This window comes from Lynx canadensis, chromosome E1 (genome assembly GCF_007474595.2).
Source record: "Lynx canadensis isolate LIC74 chromosome E1, mLynCan4.pri.v2, whole genome shotgun sequence".
Lineage (NCBI taxonomy): Eukaryota > Metazoa > Chordata > Mammalia > Carnivora > Felidae > Lynx > Lynx canadensis.
The window spans coordinates 2,326,578-2,340,360 of record NC_044316.2 but is presented as its reverse complement, the minus strand read 5'-3'; positions in this window follow the sequence as shown (position 1 = coordinate 2,340,360).

The window sequence follows — 13,783 nt, the reverse complement described above, 5'->3', positions numbered from 1 at the left end:
GCCCCTCCCCCGCTTGCACTCTGTCTCTCTCTCTCTCTCTCTCTCAAAAATAAATAAAACTGGGGCGCCTGGGTGGCGCAGTCGGTTAAGCGTCCGACTTCAGCCAGGTCACGATCTCGCGGTCCGTGAGTTCGAGCCCCGCGTCAGGCTCTGGGCTGATGGCTCAGAGCCTGGAGCCTGTTTCCGATTCTGTGTCTCCCTCTCTCTCTGCCCCTCCCCCGTTCATGCTCTGTCTCTCTCTGTCCCAAAAATAAATAAACGTTGAAAAAAAAATTAAAAAAAAAAATAAATAAAACATTAAATAAATAAAAAGTAATGCCAATGAGCTCTTCAAATTTACTTGGTTGCAATTTGTTTTTTTAACAAGAGTTTACATACACATTCCATAATTGATCGCTGAATTCACCCTAGAGTATTTTACACTGGGAATGCTTTAAAAGAAAAAAATTTTAATTTATTTATTTTAAGAGAGAGAGGGAGGGAGTGCTCGCATGCACACAAGTAGGGGAGGGGCAGAGAGAGAGAGAGAGAGGGAGACACAGAATCAGAAGCAGGCTCCAGGCTCTCAAGTGTCAGCACGGAGCCCGACGCAGGGCTTGAACCCATGAACAATGAGATCACGACGTGAGCAAAAGTCAGACCCTTAACCCACTGAGTCACCCAGGCACCCCTAAAATGTTTTTTAAGTTTATCTTTTATTTTTAGTGACCTCTACACCCAACATGGGGCTCGAACTCCCAACACAACCCCAAGATCAAGCACTCCATATTCTACCAGCGTGAGCCAGCCGGGTGCCCCTGTGACATTGATTTTTTTTGGGGGGGGGTTTATTTACTTATTTTGAGGGAGGGAGAGAGAGAGAGGGAGCACAAGCAGGGGAGGGGCAAAGAGAGTGAGAGAGAGAATCCCAAGCAGGCTCACGCTCTCAGCCCAGAGCCTGACGTGCGGCTCGATCTCACGAACCGTGAGATCATGTCCTGAACTGAAACCGAGAGTTGGATGCTTAACCGACTGAGTCAGCCGGCCCCTGTGACATTGACATTTTTGAATACAGGTCTGTTGTTTTCTAGACTGTGCAAAGGACTCACTCACTTCTGCGTGTGTCTCCTCTACTCTCCGTGCTATACGGCTTTACTTCCGACGGCAGGCACGTGGGTTTCCCACCCATCGACCAATTCTGCGACACCGACTGAGCGACCCATGTGATGGGTTTTTGGAGAGATGGGGGTTCGGAGCTGAGCTGACCCAAGGAAGAATTCTTGAGACGTCTTTGGTGCAAAAAACGGTGATTTTATTAAAGCACCCCTGGGGAGAAAGAGCTGCCCTGGGGCTGTGAAGGCTGCTTATATACTAAGGAGTTGGGGAGGTTTCCAGAAGGACTTTGATACGCCAAAGAGGACTCCTAAGATACCCAAGGCCCAGCCATGGTCAGGCTAAGGGTGTTTTCCCCTCCAGTGAGGCATCGACAGGAGGACGGTAGGGGCTTCCTGGAGAAATGTTCTCTGGATTTGCCTCAATGGGCTGCCGGTTATCAGGACATTTAACATCACTGCCATTTTTTTCTGCCTCTGTTCCCCACATCACTGTGGAGGGGAGGGTGACACTGGGGCTCCAGGAAACTGAGTCTACAGGTGTCTGGAGATGAGGCTATCGATAAGATTGCCTTTTTCTTGTATTTACTACGGTATTTGTAAACTGGTGGGAGGAGACTGAGGGCCGGCACGATTACTGTGATCTCTATCAGTTAACCATTCGTTTTTCTTTCCTCTCCTTTCTCGGGTGGCCGGGAGTGCCTGAGGAATGTCACACACATCCATCTGGGGGGCTGGGCAGGGCTAGCTTGCACTTGGCCCTGGGCTGGCCCGAGGCTCCCTCATCAGACGACCGACTCCATTCTGAGAGACAGCTGTGGGGCCTGCAGGTGAAGGAGGGGCTCTCCCCGCCCCCACACACTCCAGACACAGTCAACAAGTCCAAGTTGGCCCCTGTGCTTCTGGCTGGCGGGCTATCGGAGGTTCCCAAGACTTCCTCCTCGGGTTTGATTAATCTGTTCCAGCAGCTCACAGAACTCAAGAACGCAGTTCACTTACCAAGGTTTTATTACCAGAGGGCACGACTCCGGGACAGGCAGAGGGAGAGGTGCACCGGGCGAGGCGCGTGTAGGGGGGGCGCCCCCCTCCCCACACCTCCCCGTGTTCACCAGCCCAGGGGCTCCGGGGGTTTTATGGAGGCCTCGTTACACGAGGCCCCGTGGGTTAAATCCCCAGTCCTTGGTGACCGGACTCAATCTTTTAGTCCCTCTTCCCTCCCCGGAGGTGGGAGGCGGGGGAGAAAGTCCCAACCCTATCATCGCCAGGATTCTCCTGGCAACCAGCCCACCTTTAAGAGCTTCTATTAATCTAATTCATTAACATAAAGTCGGGTGCGGTTGACAGGGGCTGTTAGGACACCCGACACGCCTTTCACCTCTTTTGGTTCGGGAGCGATTTCCCCGGAACCCGGATGACAAACCCAAAGAGCCCAACAGATGCTCCCGTTGTCCTTATTGTTCCAAGGGTTTTAGGAGGTCTGTGCCAGAGATCAGGACAAGAGTGAAATTCTATATTTATTATAAATCACAAGAGCACAGAATGTCCCCTCATTTTTCTCCTACGGTTAAATTCAGGTTGCGCATTTTTATTTTATTTTTAAATATTTATTCATCTTTGGGGCGCCTGGGTGGCCCAGTTCAGGGTCCGACTTTGGCTCAGGTCGTGATCTCACGGTTCGTGGGTTCGAACCCCGCATCGGGCTCTGCGCTGTCAGCTCGGAGCCTGGAACCTGCTTCGGATTCTGGGTCCCTCTCTCTCTGCCCCTCCCCGCTGCTGCTTTTTCTCTCTCAAAAATAAATAAAGATTAAAAAAAAAAATGATGTCCTAGCCCAGGACATCAATTCACTCCATTACTGGTGATGCTAACTTTGATGCCCTTGCTCAAGGTCACGTGTACCAGGCTTCTCTACCCTAAAGTTACCATCGTCTTTGCAATGCACAAATAGTCTGCGGAAAGACATTTGAGACTTCTCCATCCTGTTCTCCATCAAACTTCTACCTAAAGATTTTAGCATCTGTAAGTGATTCTTGCCTGAATCAACGATGACTCTGTTGGTTTGAGATCAGATTTCTTACTTCTCCCTCTACACGTATTAAATACTTTCGACGGTAATCACCCTTCTCCCCCATCTATTTATTTTTGGCACAACCATGCACTCCTTACTCGGGTATTTTTTAATTTGTATTTTATTATTTTTTAAATCGTATTGCTTTATTTTGAGAGAGAGAGAGAGAGAGTGTGCACAAGTGGGGGGGGGGGGGCGGGGGAGAGGGAGAGAGAGAAACCCAAGCAGGCTCTGCACCTGGGGGGAAACCAAGAGTCGGAAGTTCAAACGACTGAGCAGCCCAGGCGCCCCTGTATTTTTTAATGTATTGTAATCCATTAAATTATTATCATTTTAATATTTATATTGTTCCCAATTTTTCCATCTGGTTCCTAGGTCCTCTACAGTTTCTGAGCGCTTCCTTCCCCGCCTACTGCCTTCGTCCTCCTCCTCCCCCCCCTCCTCTGTCTCTGCCTTCTCTCTTCTGTCACCGTACGATGTTCTAGGCACGCTTCGTCCTTCTGCAGCACCAGCTCTGGGACCAGCAGCCATTTCTTCGAGGAACTCTGTTTCCCGTCACGGACAAGGTTATTGAGAAGCCAAGGTCACAGAAGAACTCAGTTCTCCTGGAAGTGTCACTGACTGTAGGCTCCTTTGTCAGACAGAGGTAGGATATGTAAATAGTATATAATAAAAGTGTAATGTCACCCGTGATCCTGGTCCGACACCTCCAGGTTCCTCCTCATCACCCGCGCCGTGTTCGCATCCCCTCCCCCGTATGCCTATTCACGACACTGTGTTTCTACCACTGTTTACCACAGTTTATATTTGCTGCCCGTCTCCCTCACTTGAATGTCAAGTTCCCTGAGCGCGGGGGACGTGTCTGCCTTGAGCGCCCTTGTGTCTCGAGCGCCTTGCTTGGTGCGCGGTAGGCACTCTGTGTATTTGTTGGATGAACGGCTGCTTTTCCTCGGCTGGTCCCAAGGAGTGCCCCAAGGGGCCTTTTCAGGGGCTCTGCCCGTGCTCTCCCTGGTTAGGGCCTCCCCCTGCCTTGTGCTGCCCGCGCTCAGCCCGACCCTCGCCACCCCCATCATGTCACTCACCCCGCCGTCCTACTGTCAGCTTCCCGGGTGCGGGAACTGTGACCTATTTGCCTTTGTGTCCCCGAACCCGGCCAAGTGCCTTACCCACGGCAGGTGTATCCCGTGGACGTTCGCTGCATCAGACGAGTGATTTTGCTCAGACGCCACAAGCTGGAAGTGAAGGCACCAGAATTCAGACCTCCTCTCTCCTCGAAGCTTCCATTCCTTTCCACAGGGGAAAGAGGACCCAGCTTTGAAGACGAGGGAGGATGTCGTGAGCGAGGAGGCGGGGTCAGCATTTCAAGGCCCGGTGGGCAGTCGCCGGCCTTTCACCGGCTTCTTCGGCCTTTGCGCCTTCTCTGTTTCAGAGATTCCTGGGTCACGTGGTTTAACTTTTGTCCCAGCTCTCCATCCGTCACACACGTGTCGCACAGTAAGGAAGATTGAGCCCAGACAAGAACTGGGTGTCAGGAGGGGGCCAGGAGGTGAGTCTACCCTCTGGCCTTCTGGCCTGAAGCTCAGACTGGGCCGTGTCGGCCCCTGGCCCTTGGCACCTGCCGTAGCCTTGGCCCTGAGCTGACAGCTTCGCTCCGTCCGGGCTTGGCTCTATGCAGGAGGGAATGTGGTAAAAGGAAACATACCTCCCGACACCTCAATGGCAGCTGCCTCAGACCATTTAGGGAAGTCAAATGTAAATGCAGAAATTAGTTAAAAAAAAAAATCAAAAGCCTGTATGGCTGACAGCCATTCACCTCGTGGCCAGAGGTGAGCTGGGAAACGAGGAACCTGGATTCCGGGCTCCACTGGCTTCTGGACTTTGGCAACAGCCCTTTGGGTCTCGGAAGGGAAAACGAGCTGGAAAGAAATCCGACCTGGGTGGGGACAGCACTCTGCGGGAGCGGAGAGTTGGGGTCCCCTCGCGGCCCACTCTAAAGCAGTGTGTTTTTTCATTGTACGACTGTTTGTGGTAGAGAAACCGGACAAAACCTAACGTACACGTGCACCATTTTAGAAACAAGCTCTCACGTACACAGCAAAGTGGAAAACAAAAACGCGGAACGCACACACGTCTTGCACTCTTGTGCGTGCACAGCCTGTGCGTCTGGAAGGAGACACAAGAGACTGCTACCAACAGCTTCTTCGGTAGAAAAGGAATTGGGGGTGGGGCGGGGATGGGGCGGGAGGGGGGTGCCTGGGTGGCTCGGTCGGTTGAGTGTCCGACTCCTGATTTTGGTTCCGGTCGTGGTCCCAGGGTTGTGGGATCGAGCCCTCTGTCAGGCTCACGCATGGAGCGTGGAGCCTGCTTAGGGTTCTCTCTATCTCTCTCTCCCTCTCTCTTTCTGTCCCTCTCCCACTTGCACACATGCGTGTTTACTCTCTCGCTCAAAATAAATAAATAAACATTTAGAAAAAAAAAAAAAGAGTAGTGCCTGGGTGGCTCAGTCGGTTAAGCGTCCGACTTCGGCTCAGGTCATGATCTCGCGGTCCGTGAGTTCGAGCCCCACGTCGGGCTCTGTGCTGACAGCTCAGAGCCTGGAGCTGCTTCGGGTTCTGTGTCTCCCTCTCTCTCTCTGCCCCTCCCCTGCTCGTGCTCTGTCTGTCTCTGTCTCAAAAATAAATAAAACATTAAAAAAAAAAAAAAGAGTTGGACGCTTAACCGACTGAGCCACCCAGGCGCCCCTACACATATACATATTTAACACAGAGAGAGACAAATGTATATATATAATGGAGAAAGAGAGTTTTGTAGTTATAAATGTATATAAGCATATTTGTGTACACACCTATATATAAATGTTCCACTGTAGAAATATAAGCGGTCTAGTCAGGTCTGAAGGAGTTGAAAGTGAAATTACAAGCAGCCTCAAGGGCAGAGAACATATCTGCCAGGTCACTGCTGGTCCCCAGTGTCTAATGCACGGTTCCCGTGCTTGGGAGGAGCCCAGGGTCTGCTAAACAGCACGCCCACAGTGATCCCCACCTCATCTTGTGCTCGTGTCTAGTAGGCGGAATATTTCTTTTCCTTTTTTGCTTTTCCCTTTTTTTTTTTGAAGTAGGCTCCACACCAGCGTGGGGCTCAAACACACAACCTTGAGATCAAGAGTCACACGCTGTCCTGACCGAGCCGGCCGGGCACGCATAGGCTGGATATTTTTTAACTTTCGTGTTTTACTTCCTGTTCCACAGTTGTACATTTTAGCTTAGATAAAACACTGCTTTCTTATTTTATCTTTCTTGAGCCTTCCAAACAGGGCTGGGAGGTGAGGGCTGTTATCTGCATGTTACAGAATAAAAAATAAAATGAGGCTGAAAAGCTGGAGGCCTGGCCCAAATCTGCACGGCTGTGTACGAAGGGGATGGATTCCAAGCAGTCTTAACGGCGACGGGTGACATTCACTGGGCCTCTGCCGAGTGCCGGGCACTGTATGGATACAGTATTATTTAATTAAAAAAAATTTTTTTTAATATTTATTTGTTTTTGAAAGAGACAGAGGAGGGGAGGCTCAGAGAGAGAGGGAGACACTGAGCCATCAGCACAGATCCCGATGCAGGGCTCGAACCCACGAACTGCGAGATCATGACCTGAACTGGTCACTCAACCGACTGAGCCACCCAGGCGCCCCAGTATTATTTAATTTAATCCTTAGAAAAACTTCTCTGGTGATACAATGATGCCCATTGTACAGATGAAAGAGTAGATTCAGAGGTAAGGCAAACGTGTACAAGGCCAATGAGTCAAGGGCTAGAAATGGGTCCCTGGTTTTTTTTTTTAAGTTTATTTATTTTGAGAGAGAGAGAGGGCCTGCCAGTGGGGGAGAGGCCGAGGGAGAATCCCAAGCAGGCTCTGCACCGTCAGTGCCGAACTCTATCAGGAGCTCGAACCCATGAACCACGAGATCATGATCTGAGCCAGGATCTGATGCTTAACCACTGAGCCACCAGGCGCCCTGAGGGTCTCTGATTTGTGTCTGTTGCTTTTTCTGGAGCACGCGGCTCCTCCTTGAGGCGCTAGGGCACATTTTGGGGGGCATGTGCATCACTAGAGGGCCTGTGAAAACACCAGCTGCCGGGCCTTCTCCCCAGGGTTTCTGATTCTGCGTGGCTGGAAGGAGAATTCGCGTTTCAGGAGATGCTGCTGGTGAGGCTTTCTCTGCCTGTCCCTGCAGCTTCGGGGTCCTGCTCACGCTCCACTGGAGGGGGCCCCTGGATGGAGTCTAGGCCCTAAACCGATGCGTGACCCTCAGACCAGCAGGACTAAAAGCCTCCAGCTCGAGTTCAAGTTTGTTTGTTTTTTTTTTCACGTTCAAGTTCTTGTCTGTGCTGGAACCATGGGAGTTTTTACAATTCAAAAGCACCCCGGTAATCTTCAGCAGGAAAGGAGTTTACTGGAAGGCCAGAGGTAGCTTCTGGAACCACCAGAAAGGCTGGGTAAGAAACCTGCAGCATGGACAGGGGCCAAAGCTCACTGCCGATCTGCCCTGATGAGGACACACCTGCCACAGGCCGGGCAGGACAGACACACAGCCAGGAAGGCCAGCACCGCTGGCCCCAGACTCTGGAGGGCGCCACTGGCCCCAAGACGGATGATGCCATGTGCCCCCCCCCCCCAACCCCTGGTCAGCTGCAAGGGATGCTGGGAAAGCAAATCTCTGGCTTTGAGGCCTCCAGCGAGGGTGCAAAGCTCCATCTCCTAATGCCCCAGACGTGGTGATTAGACCTTGGGCCGCCATTGAACACCAAATGTCCACACCGATGGCAGCGTTGTCCCCGGGCTTTTGCTGGACGCTGAGGTTTGCTTCTATTCTTATGTTCTTGAGTCATGCTTGGGCTAGTCAGCCAATTCGTGAGGCGCTGTTCCCGCTAGCAGTCATTTGCTGAGCCCTCACTCGCATGCAAGGAGCTGTAAGAGGCAATTTGCTCGTACGGTTTTCACACACAGGAAATGGTAGCTGGATACAAGGAACGTATCCGGTGTCCTGCCCGGCCAGGCTTTATTCTGAGGAAACCTTTCAGGCTTCTCTCTTAAAGTGCCACAGAAGGACAGGCCCCGTTTTGCAGGGAGCTGAAAAAACCCCTGTGTTAAAGCATCCATCCACCTGACCTGTCGTTCCGGGCCCGCAACGCATCCCACTGGAGGGTGCGGGGGGCGGCAGGCGACAGGGACAGAACCAGCAAAGAGCTGAATCAGCAAAGAGCTCTGCAAAAGCTTGAAAGGCCACAGCGCTGAAGGAAAAGGTTTGGGGGGTGCCTGGGGGGCTCAGTCGGTTGGGCGACTTCGGCTCAGGTCATCTCAGGGCTCGTGGGTTCGAGGGTTCGAGCCCCACGTCAGGCTCTGTGCTGACGGCTCAGAGCCTGGAGCTGCTTCGGATTCTGTGTTTCTCTCTCCCCCCACCCCCCACTCATGCACTGCCTTTCTCTCTCTCTCAAATATAAACATTAAGAGAGAAAAGGAAAGGAAAGGAAAAGGAAAGAAAAAAGAAAAGGAAAGAAAAGAGAAAAGAAAGGCAAGGAAAAGAAAAGAAAAAAGAAAGAGAAACGAGCTTGGTTCTCAGTGCGGAAAAGGTTTCAAAGGAGCAGAGGCTTCCATGCTGGCCTCTGTGTCTCCAGCCCCTCCCCCACTCACAGCCATCCTGCACCCTGCTGCCAGAGAATCTTCCAGAAGCAGCATTTTACAAAAATTTGTTGGCTTATTTATTTACTTTTGAGAGAGAGTGAGACAGAGCATGAGTAGGAGAGGGGCAGAGAGAGAGGGAGACACAGAATCCGAAGCAGGCTCCAGGCTCTGAGCCGTCAGCCCAGAGCCCAAGGCGGGGCTCGAACTCACGAACTGTGAGCTCAGGACCTGAGCGGAAGTCCGAGGCTCAACTGACTGAGCTACCCAGGCGCCCCAAGAAGCAGCATCTTAGTCTGTCACAGGGTGGATCTGACCCCTCGCTGGCTCCCCTCATCCCTCTGGTCAGACTCATGTGCCCAGGGCAGGCGGGACCGCCCAGCCCCCTTCGCCCTGCTCCTGCCAGGCTGGCCGCCTATTGATGTCAGATGGCCTTGCTCATTGTCATCTCCGTGGCTGTGCTGTTCCCTACGGCCAGAAGCCCTTCCCAAACTTCTTTTCTTTCCAAACCTTTCCTGGTCTTCAAGGCTCAGCTCAGATTTCTCCTCTTTCTGACCACAGACTTTACCCTCCCCCTGTGGTTGTCTGTCCCATTGACTTGACTCATGCATTCATTCAGCCATCCATTCACTCAACAAAAATGTACCCGGGAGGTAGCAGGTGCCGTACTGGGTGTTGGTTGTCGAGAACAAGAGACTCCTATCTTCAAGACCATAAATGCCCGCCAATTAAAAAAACCTCAGCACACTCGTGCAAAGGGCCACGAAGGGAAGGATGTACTGTGTGGGCCATGAGAAAATGTCACAGGGCAAGTGGCAACATGGCCTCCCGGGAAGGAAATTCGTCACGCAGCAAAACTGGAATTGGAATTAGCCAGGGAGAGAGAAGTTTGTGAACATTCCCAGCTACGACTCTAAAACTCTTGGAAGAAAACACACCAGGGAAAAAGCTTGGCAATGATTTCTAGTCATTAGGAAAATGCAAATCAAAACCACAGTGAGATACCGCCTCACACCCATTGGAAACCTACAAAAGACCCACGAGATAAAAGTGTTGGCAGGGAGGCAGGGAAGGTGGGACCTTTGTGCCCTGATGGTGGGAACATAAAAGGGCGCAGCTGCTATAGAAAACAGCATGGCGGGGGCGCCTGGGTGGCTCAGTTGGTTGAGCATCCAACTCGGGCTCAGGTCATGATCTCGGGGTTCACGGGTTCGAGCCCCACGTCGGGCCCTGTGCTGCCAGCTCGGAGCCTAGAGCCTGCTTCGGATTCTGTGTCTCCCTCCCCTGCTTGTACTCTCTGTCTCTCTCTCTCTCTCTCTCTCTCAATAAAAAAAAAAAAAAAAAAAAAAAAAATTAAAAAATTTTTTAAATGGTTGAGATAAAAAATGGGTACAATGATAAATTTTATGTTATGCGTCTCTTACCACAATTTAAAATATTTTATAAATTTATTTTGAGAGAGAGAGAGAATCCCACGCAGGTTCCATGCTCATCACGGAGCCCCACGCAGGGCTCGAACTCACCAACTCCCCGACTGAGAGATCGTGACCTGAGCTGTAAGCCAGTCCGGCACTCAACCGACCCAGCCACCCATGCGCCCCCTACAATTAAAAAAAAATTTAACAACCAGTAAGAAATATGTTAACCTAGATAATATATGGGGCGGGGTGGGCAAGAGCATCCCCAGATGGCAGATGAAGGCCCCCCCCTGGGGTCCAGATGAGGGAACTGCCCGCCTTCAGACCGTCCTCAACGGCTCGGAGTTTACCCTGAGGACAGAGGGAAACCATTAAACCGGCCGGGAGCCCGGGAGGGAGGAGACTTGATCCGACAAAGATCACGCGAAGCAGCCGGGTTAGAGGCCCCGCAGCTGGCCGGGCGGGGAATGCTGGCGGTTTAGGCAAAGTGGGAGGCGGTGGGAACGGAGGGTGTGGGCTGCCTGGAGGCGCATTCGGCCTGAACCGGCACCGCGCACGACCTGGACGCCGTCCCGGAGGCGGAGGCGGAGGCGGGCTCTGGCGGCTCAGGCCTCTGGGTGGACGTGGGTGCCGCACGGACAGGGAGCCGCGGACCCCGGGGGAGGAAGGCATTGCAGACAAAGGCGCTGTCCTCTGCGAGATCTGGCTGGCACCCCGGGTGTTCCGGGCTGCAGCCAGGCTGAGGGTAGAAGCGATATTTTAAATACGTGGCATTTAAAGCCCAGGGAGAGGATCAAGGGGGGTGGGGAGAGTCAGGCTGAGCTCCCTGCACCCGGGGAGCTCTGAAAGCCTGGAAGGGGAGCAGTGCCCCCACCCCCACCAGCAGAGGGAGGCAGGGAGGGGGAGGGGTCCGCCGTGCAGATCTCACAGGCCGGTTAGGACAGCCTGGGCGCAGGTGGGGAAGCAGCGGTTGGACCCCAAGGGGAGAAGGTGGCAGATATTGGGGGCAGGGGGTAGCCAAAGGCCCCCCCCCACCCCGCCCCGGGGCCGGTGGGAGGGTGTTATCTAGATCTGATCAGTTTGTTGTTGTTGTTTGGGTTTTTTGGTCAAATATTTAAAATTCTCCCCTTCTGTTTTACTTGCAAAAGGAACGCATGCTTCTGGGACATGGCGGGAACCCTAGGGCCCTTCATCATAGAGGAATTCAAGGGCGCGGAAGGTTTGCACCGAGAGGGGACCCCATCCGGAGTTTCCGGGGTTGAAGCGCAGTTCTGTGTATTTGGGCTGTTGGGAGCTTACGTGGGAGGGATCAGAGCCGGGCTGTGTGTTGAAGGCGAGGGCCCGCAGGATTGGAGGTCTGGAGGGGGGGGGGAGGCTAAGTCCAAGCTGACAGCTGCCGTTTTTCAAACTCTGGAGCCCGAGGTGAGGTCCTCAGGGGAGAGAAGACTCCAAACAGGTGGCCGGCTGGCTCCTGGGGTCCCAGCATTGGCCTCCTGTGGCTCCTGTCCTGCTACTGACACAGCCCTGTCTCCCCGCCTGTTCCCGACCCAGCAGCCAGCTAAGCCTCTAAAACATTCCCTGAGATGACATCACTCCCCGACTTCAGATCCTTCCTCTTGTCACAAAGAGCGCCGCCGTAAAAGTCCTCACAGGGCCTCCCTGCCCTAGGTCGGGTGGCCCATCCCCTCCCAACTTGGCTGCTGTTGTCTCCCTCCAGCCCCGTGGGCTCTCAGCAGTTTTGCAAGCACCAGGTACGTGAGCCACAGGCCCCTTGCACTGGCTGTTCCCTGCACTAGGCCGGAGTCTCTCAACCTGGGCACTACTGACTCTTTGGGCCAGATGATTCCTTGTTGTGGGGGCCGTCCTGTGCATTGTAGGATGTCGAGGGCCCCTCCCTACTAGACTCTCCTCCAGCCTCAGTCGTGACAAGCAAACACATGTCTTCAGACATTGGCAAAAATCACCCCTTTGGGGTAAGAGGGCAGAATCCCCACTGGCTGAGAACCACTGGCCTGGGGCAAGCTTTCCCTAGACACCCACCTTGCGTCCTCCTCTTTCAAATCAGGGACACGTGGCAGGATCAGTGGGTACAGCATGTGATTTTTTTTTTTTTTTTTTTTAAGTAAGCTGTATGTCCAGTGTGGGGCTGGCTTGAACTCACAACTCTTGATCTTGGGGTTGTGAGTTCAAGCCCCACATTGGGCGTAGAGGGTACTTAGGGAAAAATCAAAACACAAAAAAAATTTGGGGTGCCTGGGCGGCTCAGTCGGTTAAGCGACCAACTCTTGATTTGGCTCAAGTCATGATGTCATGACTTGTGGGATCGAGCCCCACATGGGGCTCCGTGCGGAGCCTGCTTGAGATTCTCCATCTCCCTCTCTCTCTCCCCCTCCCCTGCTCGCACGCTGTCTCGCTTTCTCAAAATAAACAAACGTTAAAAAAGATGGAAAGGAGAAAAAATGGGCAAAAGATTTTCACAGACATTTCTCTAAAGAAGATGTGAGAACGGCCAATGAACACAGTTCCTCAAAATGTTAACTACAGGCTTCCGTACGACCCAGCAATTCCACACCCCGGTGTCTATCCGAGGAAATTAAAAACATGTTTACACAAAAGTCTGCACATGGAATGTTCAAAGCAGTATTCACAACCGCCAAAAAGTAGAAGCAACCCAAATGTCCATCAACTGACGAAAGGATACGTAACACGCGGTGGGGCCCCACAACGGAGTATGATTTGAGCATAAAAAGGGACGAAGTACGGGGCACCTGGGTGGCGCAGTCGGTTAAGCGTCCGACTTCAGCCAGGTCACGATCTCGCGGTCCGTGAGTTCGAGCCCCGCGTCGGGCTCTGGGCTGATGGCTCAGAGCCTGGAGCCTGTTTCCGATTCTGTGTCTCCCTCTCTCTCTGCCCCTCCCCCGTTCATGCTCTGTCTCTCTCTGTCCCAAAAATAAATAAACATTGAAAAAAAAAATTAAAAAAAAAAAAAAAGGGACGAAGTCCTCATGTGGGCTACAACATAGATGAGCCTTGAGAACATCGTGAAAGAAACCAGACCCAAAAGACCGCATATCACGATTCCACTTATATCACACTTCTGGAACAGGCAAATCCATAGAGACAAGGAAGAGCGGTTGCCTAGGGCTGGGAGAAGGGGGAATAGGGAATCGATTGCCCCTGGAGTTTCTTCCTGGGGTGATAAAAATGTTCTGAAATTGGCTGGTGGTGACGGTCGCACAACGTCGTGAATATCCTGAAAATCACCAAGTCTTAACACCCCAAAAGGGCAGAGTTGATGGCATACGGGTTACGTGTCGGTAAAGCTGCCATTCAAAAAGAGAGAGAGAGAGACTTCCGGTTGCCCGTCCTGCGTGTTAAGGAGCTTGGGGGTTGTCACTCCAGCCTAACAGGTAGAAAGCCGAACAGAGCAAACATCGACAACCCTTAGACTCATCTGAGAACTGAGGTCACGGCAGCAAGCTGCTGTCACCTCGAAATGGAGAGACGGACGGGCAGATACCAAGAATTACAACTT